At 37.4% G+C, this 23864-nt stretch overlaps 1 long non-coding RNA gene across 1 annotated transcript; it reads right to left on the bottom strand.

Moving 5' to 3' along the window:
• Positions 1-11783: 11783 nt before the first annotated feature.
• On the bottom strand, positions 11784-23864 carry LOC132431005 (uncharacterized). Its single transcript, XR_009520603.1, has 4 exons — positions 23028-23864; positions 15255-15334; positions 12524-12711; positions 11784-11840 (listed from the first exon to the last, which is right to left on the bottom strand). It is a non-coding gene; the product is annotated as an uncharacterized lncRNA (long non-coding RNA).

Below are 23864 nucleotides of genomic sequence, written 5' to 3'. Positions count from 1 at the left end.
AAAGATAAGGCTCACTCTTTGAACAGTTACATAAATTTATGAGGACAGTCCGCCTTAATGGTTGGAAAATAGAAAATTCGTTCTATAGATTTGGAGTTTGGCCCAGCATAATCTGACCTCTGCTCCAGTTCCATGGAGACGAGAAAGTTGTGTTGCCTGCAACCATATACAGAATTCCTTAAAAATAACAGTCGTTATCTCTGGGGTCTGATCAACTCATGGCACTGAAGAGAGAAAGAGATAGAAAGAAACATGAGGAGGAATCACATGAGATTTTATTGTCAGTAACAGACAGGAAATATATTAATAGATTCCACCCCTCAAGAAAATGAACATGGTAAATTTTCTTACAGATATTTTAATGTGAATTTTAATTTTAGGGCCAGTTGCACAAGTTTTTTCCCCATCTTTGTATTGCCAATGGCACAGTGGGATGAACAGAGAACCTATTATCCAGTTCAAACTCAGACACCAATTTAAGCCCCCAGTCTCTTTGCTCCTCATGGGTCTCATTTGCAAAATTGAGGGAGAGGACACTGGTATATAATCAAGTGGGAAAGACTTTGGAGTCATACAGATTTAGTAGCTATATGATGTTGGGCAAGCTACTGACTGTCTGAATTGCAGTTGTTAAACTGCAAATTAGAGAGAATAACAGCTCTCACACAGTGCTGTGATGAGGATTAAAAGAAATCATGTAGGGAAAACTTCTGGCACATAGTAGACCCTCAATAAATATTCATTTCCTTCCTTCTTTTAACTTGAGCATTTCAGTTCCAGTATAACGTCAAGCCCTAATTTGGGGGAAAATTTTTTGAGAGAAATTACAGAGTTTACCACTATTAGTTGTTTTAAATTTTTAAAAATTGGCATCCAGTCTGTTTCAGAAAATAAGACAGACAGCCTCTATCTTTAGGGTAAAAATAAAGAATTTGTAGGGAGCACGTACTACATGGACAGTGAGGAGAAAACTGGTATTCCCCTCAGGAGAAAGTTTAAGATTATTGGGAAAAAAGAGAATGGAAGGAAGGGAGGAAGGAAGTTAGTTGATAAATAGTTTTAAAGCCTATAAATTAAAAATGAACCAAGTAAGAGAAAGAAAGGTATTTGCTCTGCTGCCCTTCCCATTAAGATGGGTTAGGCATTAGGGCTGGCATGACACAGACATCTCTCTTGTTCCTAAAACGGAAAAAAAATCTTTTATGAAAGTGAGTGAGTTTACAGCAGGAATGTCAGCTCAGTGAATGATTCAGTGCTCTAGGTAAGTGGATATATACTTTACTACTTTGACCTTTCTGTATTTTTCATATTTTGCCCGACAACATATTGCAACCATTCCTTTCAGTTAGCAATTAAAGTCTAACTTGCAGCTGCCTTTATAAAACCAGAGCTTCCTTGCAACAAATGAAAATTTTCAAGTCCTCTTGTTTGATCTCTAGTATCATACAGTTCGGTATTTCAGACATATAAAACGCCCAGAGCACGAAAAAAACACAGTAAATAGTCACCGTCCTTTAGCACCATCCGTTACTCAATGTTTCACTTTGTCATACAGTATGAAATATAAATGAAGAAAAAGAGGAAGGGAGACACAGCAGTAATTTATGCCTGTCTAGAAAGTTTGGCACTGCAGCTCCAAGTATAGGGAGCCATTTACAGGAGAAAAACCGTAACCAGAGAATATGGAAGTGTGGAAGGTGAGATCATCCGCCAGCAGCAATCTTTCAAATTCATAGACACTTTCGGATTCATGAGGTGAGAATGAGCAGTGCAGAGAACTGTGAAGTTCATTTGTAGTGTTTGACTTTGTTAACACGCACTCTCAAGCTGTCCTTGTTATGAGATGGTGGTCGAATAGTAAGTGAAAAAAAAAAAATCAGTATGGAAAATATCCCCATTAATTGGAAATAATAATAGTGTTACACATAAAAAAGTTAAAGGACTATATGTAACTTGAAAGTGTTATTTAAAAGGGAAAAAATATGTAAATTTAGCAGAACCTTGTACCAATCATTTAAAAAAAATCTTTACCTGAACTTTTAAATGATTAATTTGAATTAATTTCAATTTATCTGAATGCATTTGTCTTCTATTAAGCATGGTCAAAATTTGTCTCGAAACATTTTTTTTTAAACTAAACATTTTCTTCAAGGCAGAATTAAATCTATCAACAATTTAATACAGTCAAGAAAAGTAATTTATGGAATGAAGCAATGATCCAATGATCCATGCCTTTCTTAAATTTCTCTCACTAAGCCCCACATAGATGTTATTTCAATTTCAAAATCAGAAGAGGGAATGCCCAATATGTCTTAGTAGTTTCTCTAGAAACAGGCAAATCAAAATCTAGTAATCAAATGATGAGAGTCTTTAAGGTGTTTCGGGGTGAGAGAAGGGAGGGGACGTAGCATCAATATGGCTTTGGGGGTCTGAGTGTGTACCAGAAAAATTAAAATACCGTGCATCAATAAAGTGTCACTTATTCTGAAAGACCTGTCTAGCAATTCAGAAATTTTAAAAGTAAACATTTGGGTTAACAAAAATATACAGGTATAATAAACATGATTAAATTAGGCGTAAGATCAGGAAAATCTAAAAGGACACGTAAGGACCTTAGCTGTATAGACCACAGCTTTTCAAATTTTAAAGTGCGCACAAATCGCTTGGGATCTCATTAAAATACAGATTATGAATCAGTTAGTTTGGGGTGGAACCCAGGATTCTTCATTTTTCACGAGCTCCCAGGCCATGCCAATGCTGCTGGTCTACGGACCACACTTTACGTAGCAAAGCCCCAGATCACGATAAAGGAAGAAGGTTTATCCTAGAAATTGCATCTAGAGAAGTGTGAATATCGTATGCTCTTTCAGAGCAACCCCTGTTCCCACTCTGTTATTTTCAATGGAATTTACTCTAGAAAACATAATTGAAAGTAACATATTCAAATAAACACAATGTGATATCCTACTAAGGTAAATATATGAATTACTTAACTCAGTTCTCAAAAGAGCCTGTGAAGTAAAGACTTTTATTATCTTCACTTCATGGAAAAAGAAACGGCCTTGGGGAATTGAACTAATCAAGTCAAAACCACATATGCAGGATTTAGAAACAGTTCTGAATTTGGCAAATCTTACTCCAGAGCCTAAATATTTTTGTCAGTTTTACTACAATTGTCAAGATTGCCCTATTGCATTCTTAGTAATCTTGCAAACAAAGCACTAGACACAAAAGATACAGTAGGGATACAATGGTGTATGAACGTTGGGCTATACCATCTTCATTGACAGCATCTAGAACAGGAGTCACTCAAGAATAACTGCTTGTGACATTAGAGATCTCACATGTGTGGTGAATAGCAGCCTTGATGCAATAAATAATCTGTTTCAAGAACCAGAATGAATGAGAGATGAGGATAAAATACTGGATTAAGCTCCTTACGCTAAAGAGTGGACAAATAGATTCTAGACAAGGACATACTGGAGGTTCCACAGCCCTGAACATATGGGATGACCACTAAAGCTCCACGTCAGAAAAAACAGCCCTAGATTTTAGAATCCCTAAGGGACTTTTTTACTCTATGAAGGGTACACTACTAAATATTTTATGCATTGTGTTATTATTAAAGGGTAAAATCCTTCCCCTAAGGTGTGCTGGCCCCAGGGTCTTTGAACAAGTCTAGACCAGAATTAATTAGGAGCCATCGTTTTCATTACTAGTACGTTATAATTATGTCTGCTTATTTCACACTGTTCAGTATACTCCCTCCTGTTAAACTACAGCACAAGGCCTTTAGCACCTGTTGCTTATTTCTGCCAGACTGAAAATATTCCTTTCTCTTTATTGTTCGTGTGCAAGGCTAAGATGGACTTGCCAAGAGCGGTCATTCTTGAATGCACCTGCCAAGTGTCAGATACTTTAATAGGTGAAATGCTTATAGCATATGCCGTGTTTGCTGCAGCTTCCAACTTCCAGTGCCCAGTATTTCACAAGAGATTGAATATATTCAGGATGACCGATCCATTCCTTGATACATGTGTATGTGACCGTATGCCCATGCGTACACAACACACTTATATAACACACCCCCCAGGTTAGCTTTGGCTGAGAATATATCTTATAGTAATTTACTACCTTACATCTTCAACTTTAAAAAGATAAACAAGAAATCCCTTGCACTATACTCACTGATTTGTTGGCAGTTGTTTTCATGGCATCAGTCTGAAAAATAAAAACATAAAATTGAGTTTTGGGCTTCAACGTAGCACCCTATGTCCTGTTTTGATAAGTTCTTTGCTTTCCTTTTCTGAGGATGCTAATCCTTTTCCCACTCTCCTATTAGGTCTTCAATCCATCCAGATAAGAGTACTGCAAAGCTCCTGTAATTGAGGGATGGGGCCTAGAATAAAGGCATCCATCCTCGATATACTGAGGTACCCAGCAGGGTGAAGACGGAAAGGAATGCATCCCTCTTCCGTGAGTTATTCACCTTTATCCTGCCAGTCTCATCAGATGTTATCAGAGGTGTGGAATGGAAGGAAGGGTAGAGAAGGTTTTCTAGAATGCTGACGTGGGACTAAATGCCAAGAAAGATGGAGTGATGATGGTTCTGCTTTCGTAGCTTTACCACATTCCCAAGGATGAGTGAGGGCTTCCACGTTTTGTTCAGGTTCCGAGGAGCCCATGTGTTTTATGTTTACCTTCCCTGCCCGGCAGAACATTAACTTCCCTTTCCTTGACAGATATCAAAAATCCATGTAAAACTTTCCTGCAATCCGCAGTAAAACTGACGTCTGCAGTAGGAAGCAGTCTTATTTTATGAGCACCCTTCTTCAGGTAACCTCAAGATAGAACAATTTAGACAATTTTCCCTTTTGAAACAGTAGAGCAAAATATTCCTAGACCTCTCTCTCCCTCTTTTTCTCCCTCACTTTCTCTCTCTCTTTTGCTTTCACTCTCCCACCCTCTCATATATGAAAACACCATTCAGAGCTCAAGCTGCTTGGTAATTAAAGAAGGAATTATACATCCTAAGGCCTTTACTATTAGAATATACATGAGTTTAGTTCATGAACAGCAAGCTTTCACGAACCAAGTGGTCAAGAACCTTGTTGATATAGCACCACCAGAATGAAACCAAGGGACCTTTCTCAGAGGAAGAATTTCCCATATAAGTAAGTCTACAAACCTGTACACTGACAATTCATTACACCTTCTGGAAAGGGAGGTATTGCTGTATAGGGCTGTAGTCAAATTGGATTTTTCTTATCCCAAGTTAACTTATGCCTTGGTAACTATACTTCCTGGGATGCGATTCAGTCACAAGTGGGATTTTCTCAGAGGTTCTTGGCACACTTAATTTCTAATTGATGCCACTGATAACATAAAAACAGGATTGGGTTATACTTCAGGACAAAAAAAGATTCTTCAGGTGCACTCCGAATGAGGTCATTTCATCCAGCAAAGGAACGGAAGAGCATCTGCAGGTAAGGTGACTACAACTCTACTACCTGTAAGCAATAGTATCACTGGATCGTTACCTAGGAAAACAACCCTAGAAAAAGGTCAAAGCTGGTAGCTTTCAGAGGACTCAGAAAAGCACGCAGGGGATAGAATTCTCTTTCTCTCAGAGCCTAGGCCACACTGATCAAAGAATTCCAAAGAGAATTCTGTGCACAGTCACTGATAAAATTTAAAAGGAGTTTAGAGGCCCCTTTCCAGCCAGAATGATCTGAAAGCCCTGACATGTACCATTATATTGTTTGATGAACATTTCCAGAAGAATGAGATGTCCATTTTGACCTTTGCAGTGTGAGTAACACATGTCGAAAGGAGGACAGAAGGCTTATTTTTATACAGATAGCAGAAAGTTGCTCCCCTTGTTAAGAAAGCGTGGCAGGCTGATTTTGTCTCTTTTTTCCTTTGTAATTTGAAAGTCCTCCCAGATAAACCTTTGCAGTATACAACTTGGTTTTGACATCCTGGCTTTATGCCTCTAACTGTTTATAAGTCATGCAAGGAAGTCATCTATCTTGACCAATATGGCTCAGACATATTTTCCATGTTAATTACACATGTTTGGACTGACATTGCAGTGATACAATTTCATTTGTTTAAAACAACAGAACGGATGGCTCTTTAACTCAACAAATGTAGGTAAAAATTCTTCCCAGAGTAAATGCAACAAGTCTGGAAATTATAAAGGCACAGGCACTAGTGACTGAAACCCCAGAGACTAAGAAGCTGATATTCTGCAAAGATCCCTTATTTAGATTAAAAGCATGTTGGAAAACTATGACATAATTATCAAAAAATTATAATTATAATATATGTGTTAGACACTCCAACAAGATGGGTGTCCTAAAAATAATCACCAGCTGAAAAGGAAGCAGAAGCATTTTTAACTCTAACCCAATGGAACTATTCGAATTTGGGCTGTGTTTTTGAGCAGGACCTCCACATTTTTTTACACTTACCAGAACACCAGCGGTTAACCCCGTAATGGCCAACTGCTAGTTATTACCCTACATTTGGTCCACAGCTGCATGGTTCTGCTCACTTTATTGTCATTTCAGCCCTCAGCCCGTTAGATGCCTGGTGACCGCTTGCATGCAGAGGGGCCTTTGGTTAACTAAATCCCCATCAGGATCACAGCTGTTGTAAAACATTCGGTGACAAAAATATCCATGTGCAACGCATAGTAGATAAATTTGCGAGCCAATTTGAGCAAAACTTGAAAAACAAATGAGGGGACTAGTCGAATTCTCTGGCTTCTGAACTACATTTCCTCTATTTTGGGGGAATATGCTTTGTAACATTCCAGCATTCCCCTCTCAGTGCGACAGATGATTGGGGCTAAATTTCAGAGTGATAGGCCCAGTTAAGCAAAAAATATACTTTTCCACCTTCCTTCACTCAGCCTCAGCAGTTAGAGAATGAATGCCATGTTCAGTTATTCAGACAGATTCCTGACTTTGGCATAATACTAAGGTCAGTATTGGGTATTTATTCACGATGTGCCTCAGCTTAAGACACCAAACCCTTGTTTCAGTTTCTTCCAGCCTGGAGGCCTAGCACAGTGGTTGCATATGTGCAAGTGTGTCTTACCCCAATCGTGCAACAGCCAGTGCTGCCAGGTCCAGTTCATCGCACAGAGGGCCCTGAAAGTGCCCTGTAGGTGATTATGGTTGGTGGTACAATGGTCAACCCCATGTCCGGTTATGACACTGAGAGACTGTGCTGATTCTGCTTCACCTCGCTACCTGCAAATGTTTCAAAACAGGAAGAAGACAAGGAGATAAATGACCTACGCCCCAAAAATAGAATGAAGACATCCATTTCTCGATTGTATCATTGAATGCCACTCCTTTGTCACTTTTTGTCAAGATCCAAGATCAAGTAACAGATGTGAGCTGAGACTCCAGATCACAGATCTAACCAAATTTAAACCCACAAAGGGAGAGTTCATTCTGGTTCTAACTAATCTGAAAGTTGGTTTGTACATGCCTGTGTTGATTGATTGAATTCCTACCCCACACATATTCTGTTCATTCACTAAATTGTTGAGATGTTGCTTAACAGTCAGGGACCTAGACTTTTCTCCTCCATTAACTCATTCAGACATGTCTTAAGCACTCACTATGTGCCAGGTACTGAGGATAAAATATTAATAAGTCACAGTCCTGGCATGCAAGGAATCTAGGGTTCAGAGGCATATAATCTCTCAAATGTAAGAGAGGGAAGCTTCTTTTTTTTTTTTCTTACCCTTCCATTAATTCTCCAGTCCTCTGCTGCCATAAATTATACAAATTTTTGAGAGGAAAAAGTGCCATTAGTTAGTTTTAGGTGTTTCCCCAACTTGGTGAGGTAGGAGAGAACTCGTGTATATTACCTATGCACTGATGAGTTATTGACTTCTTAGTAATGTTCACTGAGGAAAAAAAGATTTTTTAAATTTTGAAACTAAAAATTATCAGGTAGATATCTGGAGCACAACCAATGTATTATGTGCATGGAGTTAAAAAATATAATTTATACATTCTAGCTTTAAAGAAGTTAAGTCAGGGAAAACAAGATTATGACAAATAATTAAAAAACAATTGTGTGTGTATGTCTATATCTATGTAAGATGTGAAAAATTATGTATAGGAGAGCTCTTGGTATAGAATGGTCACGGCTAACTTAATTAGTTTAGATTCTCATAATCTAAATTATGTTGCTGCACTTCATGATACTTTACAGAGGGTCCCCTCCATCCATAAGATAAAGCACTGGAAGGGCTGTGTGGAATCCGTAGGTGAGTGCAACTCTGCTACGTGAAGCCTGTAAGCTTATTAAAGATTTGATCAAGACCAGTGAATTCCAAGCCTACCTTTGGTCTGTCTCCCTTTTCTACATATTTTAGCTTTTTCTTCTTGTGTCTCCTCTCTATTGGTTAATTCTGTGCTGTTATTTGAAGGCAGGTCATGGTTCATAAAATAGAGGTTTTCTTTAAAGTTAAAAAAATAAAAAGAACTTTCTGGATTTGAATGTGAGCTTCTTCCTGACCAAGAAGACCTATAAGATATATCCCTTTACACTAAATATATAAACCTGGGGCCAAGGATTAGCGATTTCTCCTCCTCTAATGTAATAAGAAAGTACAATAGTAAACATTTTCTGAACTTGTTCAAAGTTTTTTAAAAACTATAGAGCAGCTCACTTCTTATATTTCTCATAATAGAGGAGAAATGAAGACATGGCATTCAGTTTAGTCCAAAAATTACGTATTGAGAGTGTGTGTGTGTGTGTGTGTGTGTGTGTGTATCCATGCTAATACCATATATGTATATATGCTATTAGGTGAGATATTGTGAGCACAAAGGAAAATAAGACAGTCCCATACATAAAGTTACTTCTAATCATCAGAGAAGTAGAAGAGGAGCAAAGAGCTTAATCATGATACAGATAGATTAAAAGAAGGAGGAAACGTATCATAAAAATACGTATAAGGGGGCTTCCCTGGTGGCGCAGTGGTTGAGAGTCTACCTGCCGATGCAGGGGACACGGGTTTGTGCCCTGGTCCAGGAAGATCCCACATGCCGCGGAGTGGCTGGGCCCGTGAGCCATGGCCGCTGGGCCTGCGCGTCCGGAACCTGTGCTCTGCAACGGGAGAGGCCACAACAGTGAGAGGCCCGCGTACCAAAAAAAAAAAAAAAGAAAGTATAAGGATGAGCACCTGGGCCATACCAGATAGTTTCTCAAGAGGCAGGTAAACTAACTCTTAAAAGAAAAGCAAAATTTAGGAAATCAAAGAAAAAGAAATGACACAGACTCTTACTTCCAAGGAAACAAACAGTTTTTGAAAAGAACGAACAGAGACATACAATATGTTGAATTTTCGGGAAGAGCAAATAACTCAATATAAAATGCAAGAGTTGGAGAGAGAGAAGAGATCGGAAGAGAGGGGGCTTTATATACCAGATTACAGAGTTTGGAATTTATTAGATGAGGAAGATGCATTTAAAAATTTTATGAAAAAGAATACCACGATGAGCTAATAAGGGCCTATGCTAAGCACCATTTGCCGTGAACAAGAAAAATAAACATATTGAATATATTCAGGAAATAAAATTGATACGATTTCACTTGGAAAATGTAGAGGAAAAGCTGGTGTCAAATGTGATTTGCAAGTTTTGCCTTGAGTGATTGAGTGATAGATGTTACTACTTGAAATAAGAAACAGAAAAGGGAAGGGGGAGCAGAGGTGGAGGCCTAAGGCTTAAATAGGAGGTAGGGGAGAAAATATCTGAAACTGCAAAGGAGACAAAACATAAAAATATAAATGAGTGTTTTACTCACCAATTTTCTCTGAAAGCTAGATATATGTTTTCTGACAGATTCTTAAAAGAAAGATTTTCTTTTAATCTTTATTGGAGTATAATTGCTTTACAATGGTTAGTTTCTGCTTTATAACAAAGTGAATCAGTTATACATATACATATATTCTCACATCTCCTCCCCCTTGCATCTCCCTCCCTCCCACCCTCCCTATCCCACCCCTCTAGGTGGTCAGAAAGCACCAAGCTGATCTCCCTGTGCTATGCGGCTGCTTCCCCCTAGCTATCTATTTCATGTTTGGTAGATATGTCCATGCCACTCTCTCGCTTTGTCACAGCTTACCCTTCCCCTTCCCCATATCCTCAAGTCCATTCTCTAGTAGGTCTGTGTCTTTATTCCTGCCTTACCCCTAGGTTCTTCATGACATTTTTTTTCTTAAATTCCATATATATGTGTTAGCACACGGTATTTGTCTTTCTCTTTCTGACTTACTTCACTCCGTATGACAGACTCTAGGTCCATCCACCTCATTACAAATAGCTCAAGATTACACTTAATAAGATTGAATCTGAAAGTCAACCCTTTTAACTGAGAGAAATAATCCATATTCTGAGAATGATAACTAAGAACAGTATTTCCTAAGAGCTCTAACTACAAAATTTTGTAGTTTTAGAAAACATTACATCTCACCGTTACCTGAAACTAGATTTCTTTATGTAACATATAAGCTTTGCATTTCATTTGAAGTGAAAATACTGTGCTATAAATCTTATAAAATAAATATTGGAAACTATATATTTCATGAGATATTATTCAATTTTTAATTAGAAAATTTACAGGCCAGCCATTTATATGAGAGAGAGAGAGAAGGAGAGAGAGAGAAAGGTAATAATATGAGAGAGAGAGACAGAGAAGTAATACGAGAAAATATCCACACACACAATTTAAGAAAAAAAAAAATGTCATGAAGAACCTAGGGGTAAGACAGGAATAAAGACACAGACCTACTGGAGAACGGACTTGAGCATACGGGGAGGGGGAAGGGTGAGCTGTGACAAAGCGAGAGAGAGGCATGGACATATATACACTACCAAACGTAAAGTAGATAGCTAGTGGGAAGCAGCCGCATAGCACAGGGATATCAGCTCGGTGCTTTGTGACCGCCTGGAGGGGTGGGATAGGGAGGGTGGGAGGGAGGGAGACGCAAGAGGGAAGAGATATGGGAACGTATGTATATGTATAACTGATTCACTTTGTTATAAAGCAGAACTAACACACCATTGTAAAGCAATTATACCCCAATAAAGATGATTAAAAAAATGAAATAATTTGACATCATTGTTTACCTATCAGTTGGCAAAGTTGAAGAAATGGTAAGAAAACAAGCACTTTTAAATACTGTCAGTGGATAAAAAGAATTTCTTATATAGCAGTTTGAAAATATAGATTAAAACCTTTAAATTTTGCACACCATTTTTATCAAGCATGTTATTTATAAATTATGGGTGTATTCAAGAATTAAGCTGCAAATACACACACACACACACACATATATGTAATCCCTGTTTATGTATTACAAATGAAGTGGTAGTTTTTAATCAGTGTTTTTTAAATTTTAAAGAAAACATCATCCAATATTCAAAAATACTTAAAAAATGAAAATTTTCATATTCCTCAAAAGGACTTTTGAATGGGTATTTTGGTCATACTACACAGAAGTTCCAAAAATCTTCCCCAGTTTATCTTCCCTAAAATCCTCATTACAGTTTGGCAGCCGCTCCCAATGTCTCCGATTCTCTATTACTCTCCAAAACTTCTTTCTACAATTGAGCACTGGCCATTTATTCTCTCTCACCTCTTTTCTCCATCTTTTCAACTCAACATTTTTCTTTTCTTGCATGTGTCTTCCTCACATGGATTAACATAGCCTCTTAGACTTATACATTGCTCTAATTCATCCATTTCCTGGATCAACACAGCAAAACCCACACCTGAAATTGCCAAAACAAAGTATCCTTCCTCTTTGGAAGGTAGAAGAGAATGCTTTAGAAGAAGAAAGACAGCTGAAAATATGTATATATGTTAATTTTTGAAAGTATCTGTCATAGAGAATTTATCGTATTTGTCATATTTATAATTGAGAATATTTGAAATTCTAATTATCCAACAACAGATTGGTTACATTAATTATGCTAAATTGATGCAGTAGAATTTGATGACATAGCTTTCAAAAAGTGTGTGTGTGTGTATGTACATATGAAGTACATTTAATGACAATATTCATATACTAAATTTTAAATCTCTAGTTCAAATAAACGTGTGTAGAGTTAATTTCTCCACTTTTTATTACTGGCTTTGTTGATATATCAAAATATATCAGGATAAGAAATTATGTTTTTCTTTTGTCCTATGTTTTCTAAATGTTTTATAATTATTTGTAAAGGTGAAAATCTTTACTGCTCTAATATAAATAACATGTTAAACTCAGAGAAATGAAAATGTGTCTAATTTCATCCACACTGAATTTTTTTAAAGTCTCCAATTGACATTCACTTACAATCATGTATGCTAGTAGTTCTAAAAACAGATGTGAGTTATTTTTAGCACAACTTAAAAAATATAGAACAGTTTCCAACTATATTAATTTGCTGCCATAACAAAATGCCACATACAGGTGACTTAAATAGCATAAATATATTCTCACAGTTCTGCAGGCTGCAAGTCCAAGATCAAGGGGGTGGCAGAGTTGATTTCTCCTGAGGCCTCTCTGCTTGGCTTATAGATGGCTGCCTTCTTGCTGTGTTCTCACATGGCCTCTCCTCTGTGCACGTGTATCCCGATAATCTCCTCCTCTTCTCATAAGGACACTAGTCCTACTGCCAGAAAGTGGATCTCAAAATAATAGAAAGATACAGTTTATACAGTAGCACTACTGTATGTTTTATTATATTTTAATTCTTTGAAAGTGTGTTATCTACAAAATAATAAGAAGTATAATTAATTGAAGATGCCTTTTTTCAGTAATGCTAAAAAACAGAAAGAGGCTGAATGTATTTCCTCCATTTTTAATCTAGCTGTGCCATTACAAGTGTCACATACACAACTGTGCTAACACATACAGTCATCTACAATGCATAGCTAGAAAGGAAATACTACACTCCAGGGAATGCCTTAAAAAAATTAGCAGAGCTACTCATTAGTTGTTCTTTGTTTTCTACTTTGAATTACATCAAACTGACCCAAACTCCTATTTATTACTAGTCCATTAAAACAAAAGCAAAGTTTAGACAGAGAACATTAATCAATTCATATTTCAATAAGCACAAAGACTACATAGGCCAATAAATCATGCAACCAGCTGTGTCTTTTTTTTTACAAGCATTGGTAAATAATCAGTTCGACTGAAATTAATTGCATCTTTTCTTCCCCCAATCCCTCATACACATAGCAGTGTGAAAGTATCTGGAGACAAAGAATAAACTGAGATTCAGTCATAACTAAGATAACCAATTTGTCATACAGACCAAGTAGTCCATGGTGAGATCATTGAGTTCTTATGTATATAGCCAAAGCAAAACGGAGTGCTAAGAAATTAGATCACAAATTTTTCCAAGGGACATAGGTAGTTTTTCAGTGTGTAAAAATGCATCCATATATGAGGGCTTTTTTCCTTTTGTGGTATCACCATCATGATGATTTTATTTACCCAATTACTTTTCTTAAACTTTCATCAGATAATTTACTCAAATGATTTCTGATTGTAACACTTTGTTGGAATTGTGGTTTTCTAGGATTAGCTATGTCATCTCATGACCTGAGGCTTCTACTTCATCTACTACCTACACCAACTTGGCAAAAATCCATGCCCAGAAACCTCCTAAAAAATGAAGTATCTTTCCTCTTTAGAAAGTAGCACATGAGAGTTGATTCAGGATGCTTTTATGTTAAGTATTCAAAACTATACCTTACAGTGTTAACTACAGTCACCATGTTTTACATTAGATCCTCAGACTTTATTTACCTTATAGCCGAAAGCTGATACCCTTTTACCAACCTCTTCCCATTTCCCCTACACTTCAGCCCTTGGCTACCCCTTTTCAACTCTCTCTGTATGTGTTTTTTTTTTCTTTTTTAAACATCCCCATATATGTGATATCTTGCAGTATTTGTCTTTCTCTATGTGGCTATTTCACTTAGCATAAGACCAAAAGGTCCATCCATTTTGTCACAAATAGCATGGTTTCCTTCTTCCTCATGGCTGAATAATATTTCATTATATATTTATATATATATACCACATCTTCTTTATCCATTCATCCATTGACTGACATTTAGATTGTTTCCATATCTTGGCTGCTGTGAATAATGCTGCAATAAGCATGGGGATGCAGATATCTCTTTGATATCCTGTTTTTATATCCTGTTTTATTTTCTTTGGATATATGAAGTATGAGGATCTAATGTAAAATATGGTGACTACAGTTGATAACACTACATTGTTTAATTGAAGTTTGCTCAAGGAGTGGAACTTTAATGTTTTCACCAAAAGAAAAACAAACAAAAGGTAAATACGTGAGGTGATGGATGTGTTAAGTAAATGGAGGGAATCCTTTCACAGTGTATATGTATATCGTATCGTCACGATGTACACTTTAAGTACATTTTACAATTTTATATGTCAACTGTACCTCAATAAAACTGAAATAAAAAACTACCTTGCAGCTGATTTTTCTTCTTCTTCTGGGGACATAATGAGGACTAATTCTGTCACATCTCATACCGCTGTTTACTTTGGTCAGCCCTAAATCTGAGTCTTCCAAGTCATCTATTAACTCCAGGACTGCTGAGAAGCAACACAGCCTGGTAGTTAGGAATGCAGATCTAAAATCAGGCTGCATGCACTCTAGAGCTCGCGAGCCACAGCTGCTGAAGCCCGAGCGCCTAGAGCCCGTGCTCCGCAACAAGAGAAGCCACTACAGTGAGAAGCCCGCACACCTCAACGAAGAGTAGCCCCCGCTCGCCGCAACTAGAGAAAGCCCGCGCAGACAGCAACGAAGACCCAGCGCAGCCAAAACTAAATAAAATAAATTTATTAAAAAAATTATACTAAGTGAAAGAAGCCAGACACAAAGGTTGCATATTGTATGATCCTGTTTATATTAATTGCCCAGAATACGCACATCCATAGAGTTCGAAAATAGATTAATGGTTGCCAAGGGATATGGGGAGTTACTGCTTCATGAGTATGGGGTTTCTTTTTGGAATGATGGAAATATTCTGGTACTAGATAGTGTTGATAGTTGCACGACTTTGTGAATATACTAAAAACCACTGAATTGTAAACTTTATGTATACATTTTATGGTATGTGAATTACATCTCAATTTTAACAGTAAAAAAACAAATCAAATCAAATAAAATCAGGTTGCAACTTACTGTGACTTTGGGCAAATCATTTAAATTTCCAGTGCGTTCGGTTCCTCATCTGCCGAAGAGGGAGATACCACCTACCTCACCTGTTAGAAGGGTTAAATGATAATATTGGTTAAGCATTTAAACAATGGTTAGCACATAGCAGCCTCAAACAAAGAAATATAGTATATCCCTTAATCTGACCAAATGCTGCCCTCCCTCCCCAATCTTTTTCCTAGGCCCAGAATAGGTAGGGCCAGCTTCATGGGCATGTTACCTGTGCAGTCACGCAGGACCCCACACTTAGAAGGGCCCACATTTGACATAATGTTTTGTTGCCATCTTGAAATACATAACGATTCTTTTTTTTGTAAATTTATTTATTTTTGGCTGCGTTGGCTCTTCGTTGCTATGCGCGGGCTTTCTCTAGTTGCGGCGAGCGGGGGCGGCTCTTTGTGGTGGTGCACGGGCTTCTCATTGCGGTGACTTCTCTTGTTGTGGAGCACGGTCTCTAGGCACGCAGGCTCAGTAGTTGTGGCTCGTGGGCTCTAGGGCGCAGGCTCAGTAGTTGTGGTGCATGGGCTTAGTTGCTCCGTGGCATGTGGGATCTTCCCGGACCGGGGCTCGAACCCACGTCCCCTGCATTGGCAGGCGGATTCTTAACCACTGCACCACCAGGGAAGTCCCGAAATTCATAATGATTCTTGAACATGATGTCCTGCATGTCCATTTTGCACTGGGCCCTGAAAATTATGTAGCCAATCCTAATAGTATACTATCCTGAGATTTCCTTATCAATTCAGTCTCTTCTCTGAGCACTATCTTTAATTAATGTTTTAATTATCTTTAATTCTTTAATGATTTTCTTACCTTAAGTCCTGATGATACCATCTTCCTTGTCTGATGCAGAGGTTTTGGGTTTTTTTTCTATTATACCCCATATACCACAGGACCAGAAGGTAAGGGGTTGGCTACGTATCACTCCCTCCCATCTGAAGCTTGCACCATCAGACTAAACCACCCACTACATCTCCTCCTTATTCTCATATTTTGACCCAGTTTGTCCCTCTTGACTCATTCTCTTCTCCATCTCAACTCCATGCCATCATTCTCGGTAACTTCAGAATGCACATGGATGAACCATTTACCCTGCCTGTCAGATCCTTCCCTTCCTCACCTTCAATTACCTGTTCCTCCACCCGCTCCCAACCAGTGATGCTGGTTGCATCAGCAGTAACTCACCATCCCTGAAAACTTAAAATCAGTCACTCCCTTCCCTGGCTGCCAACTGCTGTTCTTTCGGCTTGCATTCCCAAGTACTCATTTTGCCAGAATTCCTCAACTTCAGTGAAACATCTAACCCATTGCCTTCACGTTTCACTCTCTTCCAACTTAATTATGTTTCCTCTTCCCCCTTTAACCTGGCTTTTAGTCCATGTTACCTAACTGAAATAATTCCCTTTTAATTATTTTACCTTGTGTGCCTCCTTTTTTCTCTAGCACGTTCCCCTGAAAAATCCCAAATATTGGCTGAAACCATTTAAAATTTTTTTTTCACGCCAGCATCTGAGAAGCTAAATGTAATTGTAGATAAACAACTAGGAAGAATACAACCACTTGAAATTTATGCTAAAATTTTCATACAGCTATTTAACACTGCCAGGCAATCCTACTGCACTCACATAGTAGTTTCATTTCCCCAAATAAAATCATAAACAGCATTTTTATACTCTCTTCAGTCTTTTCAAACTACTGCCCATTTCTCTGCTCCGCTTCATTGCAAGGCTGCTAGGATGATTTTTTTTAGTACTTATTAATCCTATTTCCTGCCATTCATTATTCAACTTATGACATTGTAGGTTTTTTCCCATCACTCCCAAGAATCTATTCTTTTGTTACAGTCACTTATGACCATCATCTTGCCAAATCTGCTGTTCTGTCCTCTTCTTACTTGACCTTCACCAGCATTCTATGGTTGACAGTCTCTCTTCCTTTGGTTTCCAGATATTTGACACTTTTCTGTCTTGCCTTTACCTACCTCCTCACTGGTGAGCTCTTCTAAGATTCTTTCCTCTTAATATTTTCCTGACTCAATCCTGGTGTGTGATTTCCTTCGTTGCTCTTATCCAATTCCATGGTGTAAATACCATCTACATAAGGTGAGAAACTAAACTACCCCAGTTTGCCAAGGAATAAGAGGATTCCCAGGTCTTAGAACTTTCAGTACTAAAACAGGGAGGGTCCTGGGTAAACTAGGATGATAGTTCACATTTTACCTATGTGCTAATAACTCCCCAAATTATGCCTCTCGTCCACACCTCTCTGATGAGCTTTATTTCCATTTTGGTGTGTAATATACATTTCAAACTCAAATTTGTCCAAGCCAGAAATCTTGATTTGTGCCTTCAATTTTTTCTTCTCCCATTAGCTGCATCTCCATAGATATCATCATAGTGTACCAGTTATTATGTAAAAAAAAAAAAAAAAAAAGGGAGAGAAAAGGAAAGGGAAGGAAAGGAAAGAAGAGAAACGGGAAGGGAAGGAAACTAGAAATCATCCCTGGCTCCTCATGACTCTTCCTTTTCTATCCTCCAGTCCAGTTACCACCACCTGGCCCACGCCACCACCATCTCCTACTTGCACCACCACAACAGTCTCCTAACTACTCCCTGTTTAACTCTTGATCCTTTCCAAGCCCTTCTGCATGATGAAAGCTGGGACAATTCTAGTTTTAAACTAGAAAATTCTTTTGTACGATATATATAAAGAGTCATTTCTTTTTAAAACATTTCAATGGCTTACTACCTCTTTGAGAATAGCAACCAAACATCTCTCCAGGTCTTATGACAGTGCTTCTCTATCAACCTGTGGAGAGGATAAGTTTGTTTTAGTTTATGCTTTTGTTTTTTGTCTATTGCACCATGGACTGACATACGGTCCTACTGCATATGACTGGAAGCAATTTGCCACATGAGCTGCACCATCCAACTTCAAACTCACCTGAACTGAGGTGAGTCTGGTGATCAAGGGCTGGAACCTCAGCAATGTCAAGCTGCTATAAAAGGTTTAAAATTTAAGTACTTTTCCTGTTTGCTGACTAGAAGTCGTTCAACTCAAACTTTTATTAGCAGTGGTCTATAAGTCTCTGCCTCCCTGACCTTAATCCACACCACCTATCCATGTGCCCCTGACACAGCTGGTGCCCTGCCTTCCTTTCTGCCCTGTGGATTCAGCTTAGAATATTCTTTGTCCAGCTCTCCACAGTAAAGCTCATTGTTATTCTTCAGGTCTCAGCTCAGACACTTTCCTCAGAGAGGCTATCCCAAAGGCTCCCTCTCTCAGGTGATGGTCTCTAATTACTCTCTGAATCCTAATAGAGTTTATTCCCTTTACAATACATTCTAGAATGTTAACATATTTTTAATTTTTGTGTTTTAAATTTTGAAATTAATTAGGACTAGTATAATAAGTAAAACCATCCTTTGCTTGCCAATTCTACACTTTCTGAGGAAACCAGAATTAAGAAATGGATAAGTATCATCTTTTCAGTACAAATACATATAAACACACACCTTTCTTTGTTTTTTTTTAATGGACCCATTCTCTACATATTACTCTGTGAAATAATTTTTCACCTAAGAATATATTTTAGACATTTCTAAAGTCTATAGACCAAGACTACACTATTTTATGGTTTCTCTTGAAGGAGGTATACATAACTCAGGTAGGTAGTTTTACATAAATGAGATTTTTAGTTATGTTTTTAATTGACAAGGCTTGTTTTCTTGGTTTGCCTACTTCTTCTCTGTTCCCTTTCTTCACCTGCATCAATTCACCCTCCCCCATTATGATTCTTGTAAAAACTCTGCCACTTTTTATAGTGTGTGTTGTGTGTTGTTCTAGTTGTTTCTCTGCATCTTGCTTTTCTCACTCAACAACTCACTGTCATAATCGCTCCAAGACAAATGACACAGGTCTTACTCACTGTTGCAATTGCTTTTTAATAGCCCATAGTGTAAATGTATCGTAATTTTTTCTCAGTTGAAGGCCATTCACTCTTTCAGACTCTTGCCTCTACGAAAAAGTACAATAAACATGCTCGTATGTATATTTTTATACAGTGGTGCTTTTACTTCTGAAGAATGGGGTTGCCTCTAAGGCTATGGTTATTTAAAATTTTAGAAGCACTGCTAAATTGTTTTCCAAAATGATGAGAATAATGTATAATTCCAGTAGCAAAGAATATGTAATTCCCTTCATCCCCACCAGCAGTAGGTTTATTGAAATTTTACAATTTTGTCAGTCGTCGATGGTGAAGTGATACTTCCTTGTTATTTTAAGGACAGGAAATTTGAGTTTACTCTTTTGTGAATTCCCTATTCATATCCTTGAAGTATTTTTCTATTGAGTGGTTTGTCTTTCTCTTTACAATTTGTAAGGATTCTTTCTGTATTATAGACGTTAAATGCTCATCATCATCTGGGTTGCAACCTTTTATGTCCTTCCCCCAATTCCATCGTTTGTCTGCTGACTTTATTTATGTTAGTGTAGTGGACACTTGTCACATTTGTGGCTGTTCCAGGATCTACTGAACACTTTTTCTATATGTGGATGATTTTCCACTTATGAGTTCTGTCTCCTAAGCCAGAAAGTAGAAACTTGCTTTCCCAGGTTCCCTTTCAGCTAGGGTACTAGAACATGCCCCAGCCCCTTCCTATTAGATTCACCTGCACATAACTCTAAGGTGGAAATGATCAAGGCAAGACAGTGAGTGTGGTATTGATGTCCTACAGAGACAGCAGTGCTATCTTCTCAAAAGCAGTCCCTCACTATAGTTGTTGCATTTTCCCTTCCAAATTGCTTTTCTGAACATACAGTTAAAATGTATGTTGTTTTCAACCAAGAACCTTAACTGATACTGATATCAATGTGTATACAAAAGTTATAATTTTTATGTCAACTATATCTCTTTATTTTTTCTGGGTTTCTGGTAACATTACGAAGTTTCCCCTTAACCCCTATATTGTATAGGTAGCCTTGGTGATTTTCTTCTGTTTTATTTTTAAATTTTAAGTCAATAGGGAACAATTAAATGCACATGTATACATATATATTTGTATTTTTATGTTTATGTAAATATTTATAAACAATATATACATGTAAATATTATACGGAGAGAGAGAGAAATCAGTGCTCTCCAACAAAACATTTTGCAAAGCTGGAAAGCTTCTATAATCTACACTGCCCAATAAAGTAAACACTAGCCACACTTTAAAACATGAGTAAAACAGCTGAGAAACATAATTTTTAAATTTAAGTTCCATTAAAATGTAAATAACACTTGTGGCTAGTGGCTACAGCACTGAACAGCACATATAGTGAGAGTGGACCCAACTTAGTTTCCCTCTGGATAAATAGCTATTTGTCATCCCCACTTAATAAATAAGTCACTCTTTTCCCACAGAATAGAAATACTAACGTTCCCATATATGAAATTTTCATATACAGACATTTATTTTCTAGATTCTCTATTTTTCATGGATCCATATGGCTAATACCATATTGATTTGACTGTAGTGACTTTATAGTCTGATGAATGATGTGTGAAGCGTATTTCGCAGCTTCTGATTCTCCTATAATCAAACTTTTCTTGGTTGCTTCAGACATATATTCTTCCAAGCGAACTTTTATATCATTGTATCCAATTCTGAAATCAGCCTTGATGAAGCTCTATTTATTATTAGTGCCTCAAATTTATAGGAGAATTTTGAAGAATTGACATTTTTACTGTATTAATTCTTCCCATCCAAAATCACACTATGTTTTTCCATATTTCAAAGATTGTTTTATGTCCTTTAATATTCTATGAGTAAGATTCACAGATTTTTTTTAACATAGGTCCTGTGTTTTCTCTTTAAAAGTCATCTGTGAGAATATTATGCTGTTTACTATAAACAGCTATCTTTCCATTTTCATTGCCATTTGCTTATAGACAATATAGACAAAAGTTCTTGGTCTTAACATATTTATCTTGTTTTTATCTTAAATTCTCTTATCCATTATTTTTCATTGATTCTGATTTTAATTAGAATCTTAGGGTTTCTAGACATACAATACTGTCATTAGGAAAAAAAACTTCTATTTTCTAATGTTTTTACTAAATTTTTTTTAACTTACCATTCCAAAGCAATGGCAGCAGTAGACATTTACATCTAATTTTTCATATTAATTGCAATGAGAATTTTCTAACTTAATGATAATTAGTTTAATTTGAGGTTGATTATTTTGTCATATTTTCTTATTAATTCATAAATTTAAAAAAATATCTTTATTGGAGTATAATTGCTTTACCTTGTTGTGTTAGTTGCTGCTGTACAACAAAGTGAATCAGCTATGCGTATACATATATCCCCATATCCCCTCCCTCTTGCGTCTCTCTCCTACCCTCCCTATCCCACCCCTCTAGGTGGTCACAAAGCACCGAGCTGACCTCCCTGTGCTATGCGGCTGCTTCCCACTAGCTATCTATTTGACATTTGGTAGTGTACATATGTCAGTGCCACCTCTCTCACTTCATCCCAGAGCGTGTTATATATGTGTTAGCATATGGTATTTGTTTTTCTCTTTCTAACTTACTTCACTCTGTGTGACAGACTCTAGGTCCATCCACCTCACTACAAATAACTCAATTTCATTTCTTTTTATGGCTGAGTAATTTTCCATTGTATCTATGTGCCACATCTTCTTTATCCATTCACCTGTTGATGGACACTTACGTTGCTTCCATGTCCTGGCTATTGTAAATAATGCTGCAATGAACACTGTGGTATGTGACTCTTTTTGAATTATGGTTTTCTCTGGGTATATGCCCAGTAGTGGGATTGCTGGGTCATATGGTAGTACTGTTTTTCATTTTTTAAGGAACCTCCATACTGTTCTCCATAGTAGCTGTATCAATTTACATTCCCACCAACAGTGCAGGAGGTTCCCTTTTCTCCACACCCTCTCCAGCATTTGTTGTTTGTAGATTTTCTGATGATGCCAATTCTAACTGGTGTGAAGTGAAACCTCATTGTAGTTTTGATTAATTCATATAATTTTTTCAGAATGTATTGATATTACCATATGATTTTTTTTAATAGATTGATGTACAGCATTTATACTGATAGGTTTCTGGATATTACAACTATCTTTTTTTTTTTACAAAGATCTTTGTGTATTTACATAGGAGTTTGAGCTGCATTTTTGTTTTTTATGATAACTTCATAAGGTTTTATATTAAGAATTTTTTCCAGGGGAGCAGTAGCTTAAGTAACATAGGAATTATCTATTTTTTATAAAGACTTGATACAATCCAGCTGGGAAAATCTGTAGCCTTAGTGGCTTTCATTAATGGCAGATTTTTAACCTTCTCAATCACTTTTTGATTATTGACTTTTTTTTACCTTCTCTTGGGATAATTTTAGAAATTTAAATTATGTTAGAAAAGCATCTATGTCACCTGTGTCTAAGGTTTTCAGATTTGTTGTCATAGAATTGTCTGCAGACATACTTTATTATTTTATTACTATTTTAATCACACCTCTAGATATGTCTCATATCTCATTCCCATTCTTGCATATTTTGCCCCTTTCTAGTCCCTTAATCAGGCTTCTTTTTCTTGCTCTTCAAATCTCACTTGACTTTCAGTATAGTTCAGTAGTTGAAGAAAATGTGACCTCTGAAGTCTGAATAGCTATAATGGTATGCTATTATAAAACATTTGTCACTATGAATAATAAGAAATTCTGTCATTACCTTGAGTCTTCAAATGTAGCTCAATCAGAAGGTCGACTCCCATTCAGTGATCAAAACTCAGTCCCCCGTTGAGGGTCTATCAGGGGAAGAGAGGAGAGATGGGGCACAAACTGTATTTAGTAAGCAGGTGAGGGCAACTGCTTGTTGGCAGCAATCGGGAGAAGAAGGAAGCAAAGAGAACAAGAAAATTCTTGTTTGACTGACATTGTTCTGAGCTGGCGTGGTAATCCTTGAGGCCTGCAGACATAAAGCTGGCTCAGAGTGTTTCTTAGGTTCTTCAGAAACCTCCATCTCTAGGGAAGAGGTTGGTTGATTACTCCTTTTGTATCCATTGAGAATCCTTCAGGGTCTGGGCCTCTTCAGCATCTCTCCCTTGAGATCACATCCTCTCCTTCAGAGAGGAGCCTGCAGAAACTGAGATGATCTCATGCAGGTTCTTTCTCACACACGGCCCGTATATGGTGCGGGTCGGATGGCTCAGGTGTCTTTGAGAACTTCTAAACACAAGAGTTAGTCCCTGCTTCCCCCCTCCTTGGCTTATTTACCAGCTGCTGGCTAGTCACTCATTTGTGACCTTTATACTTAACAGCCGAAGTCAGACTCTAGGCTCCGGTGTCTCCCCCAGTCTGCCATGGACTGAACTAGATTCTCAATGTTCTCTTAAAGCCCTCTCTTTAGATCAGAAGTGAAGAACAAAATAAGCCCCACCCTCTGCCTTTATAGTGTGAATTCACAGAACAGCTATTTCTAAATAATTCCTTTACTAAATTATAACAACGGTTCAGACTCAGAAAAATGAATGAACTTAAGCAATTTTAAGCAGAAAAACGATTAACT

This window comes from Delphinus delphis, chromosome 9, assembly GCF_949987515.2.
Source record: "Delphinus delphis chromosome 9, mDelDel1.2, whole genome shotgun sequence".
NCBI classification, from domain to species: Eukaryota; Metazoa; Chordata; class Mammalia; order Artiodactyla; family Delphinidae; genus Delphinus; species Delphinus delphis.
This window is presented reverse-complemented; position numbering and strand designations above follow the sequence as displayed.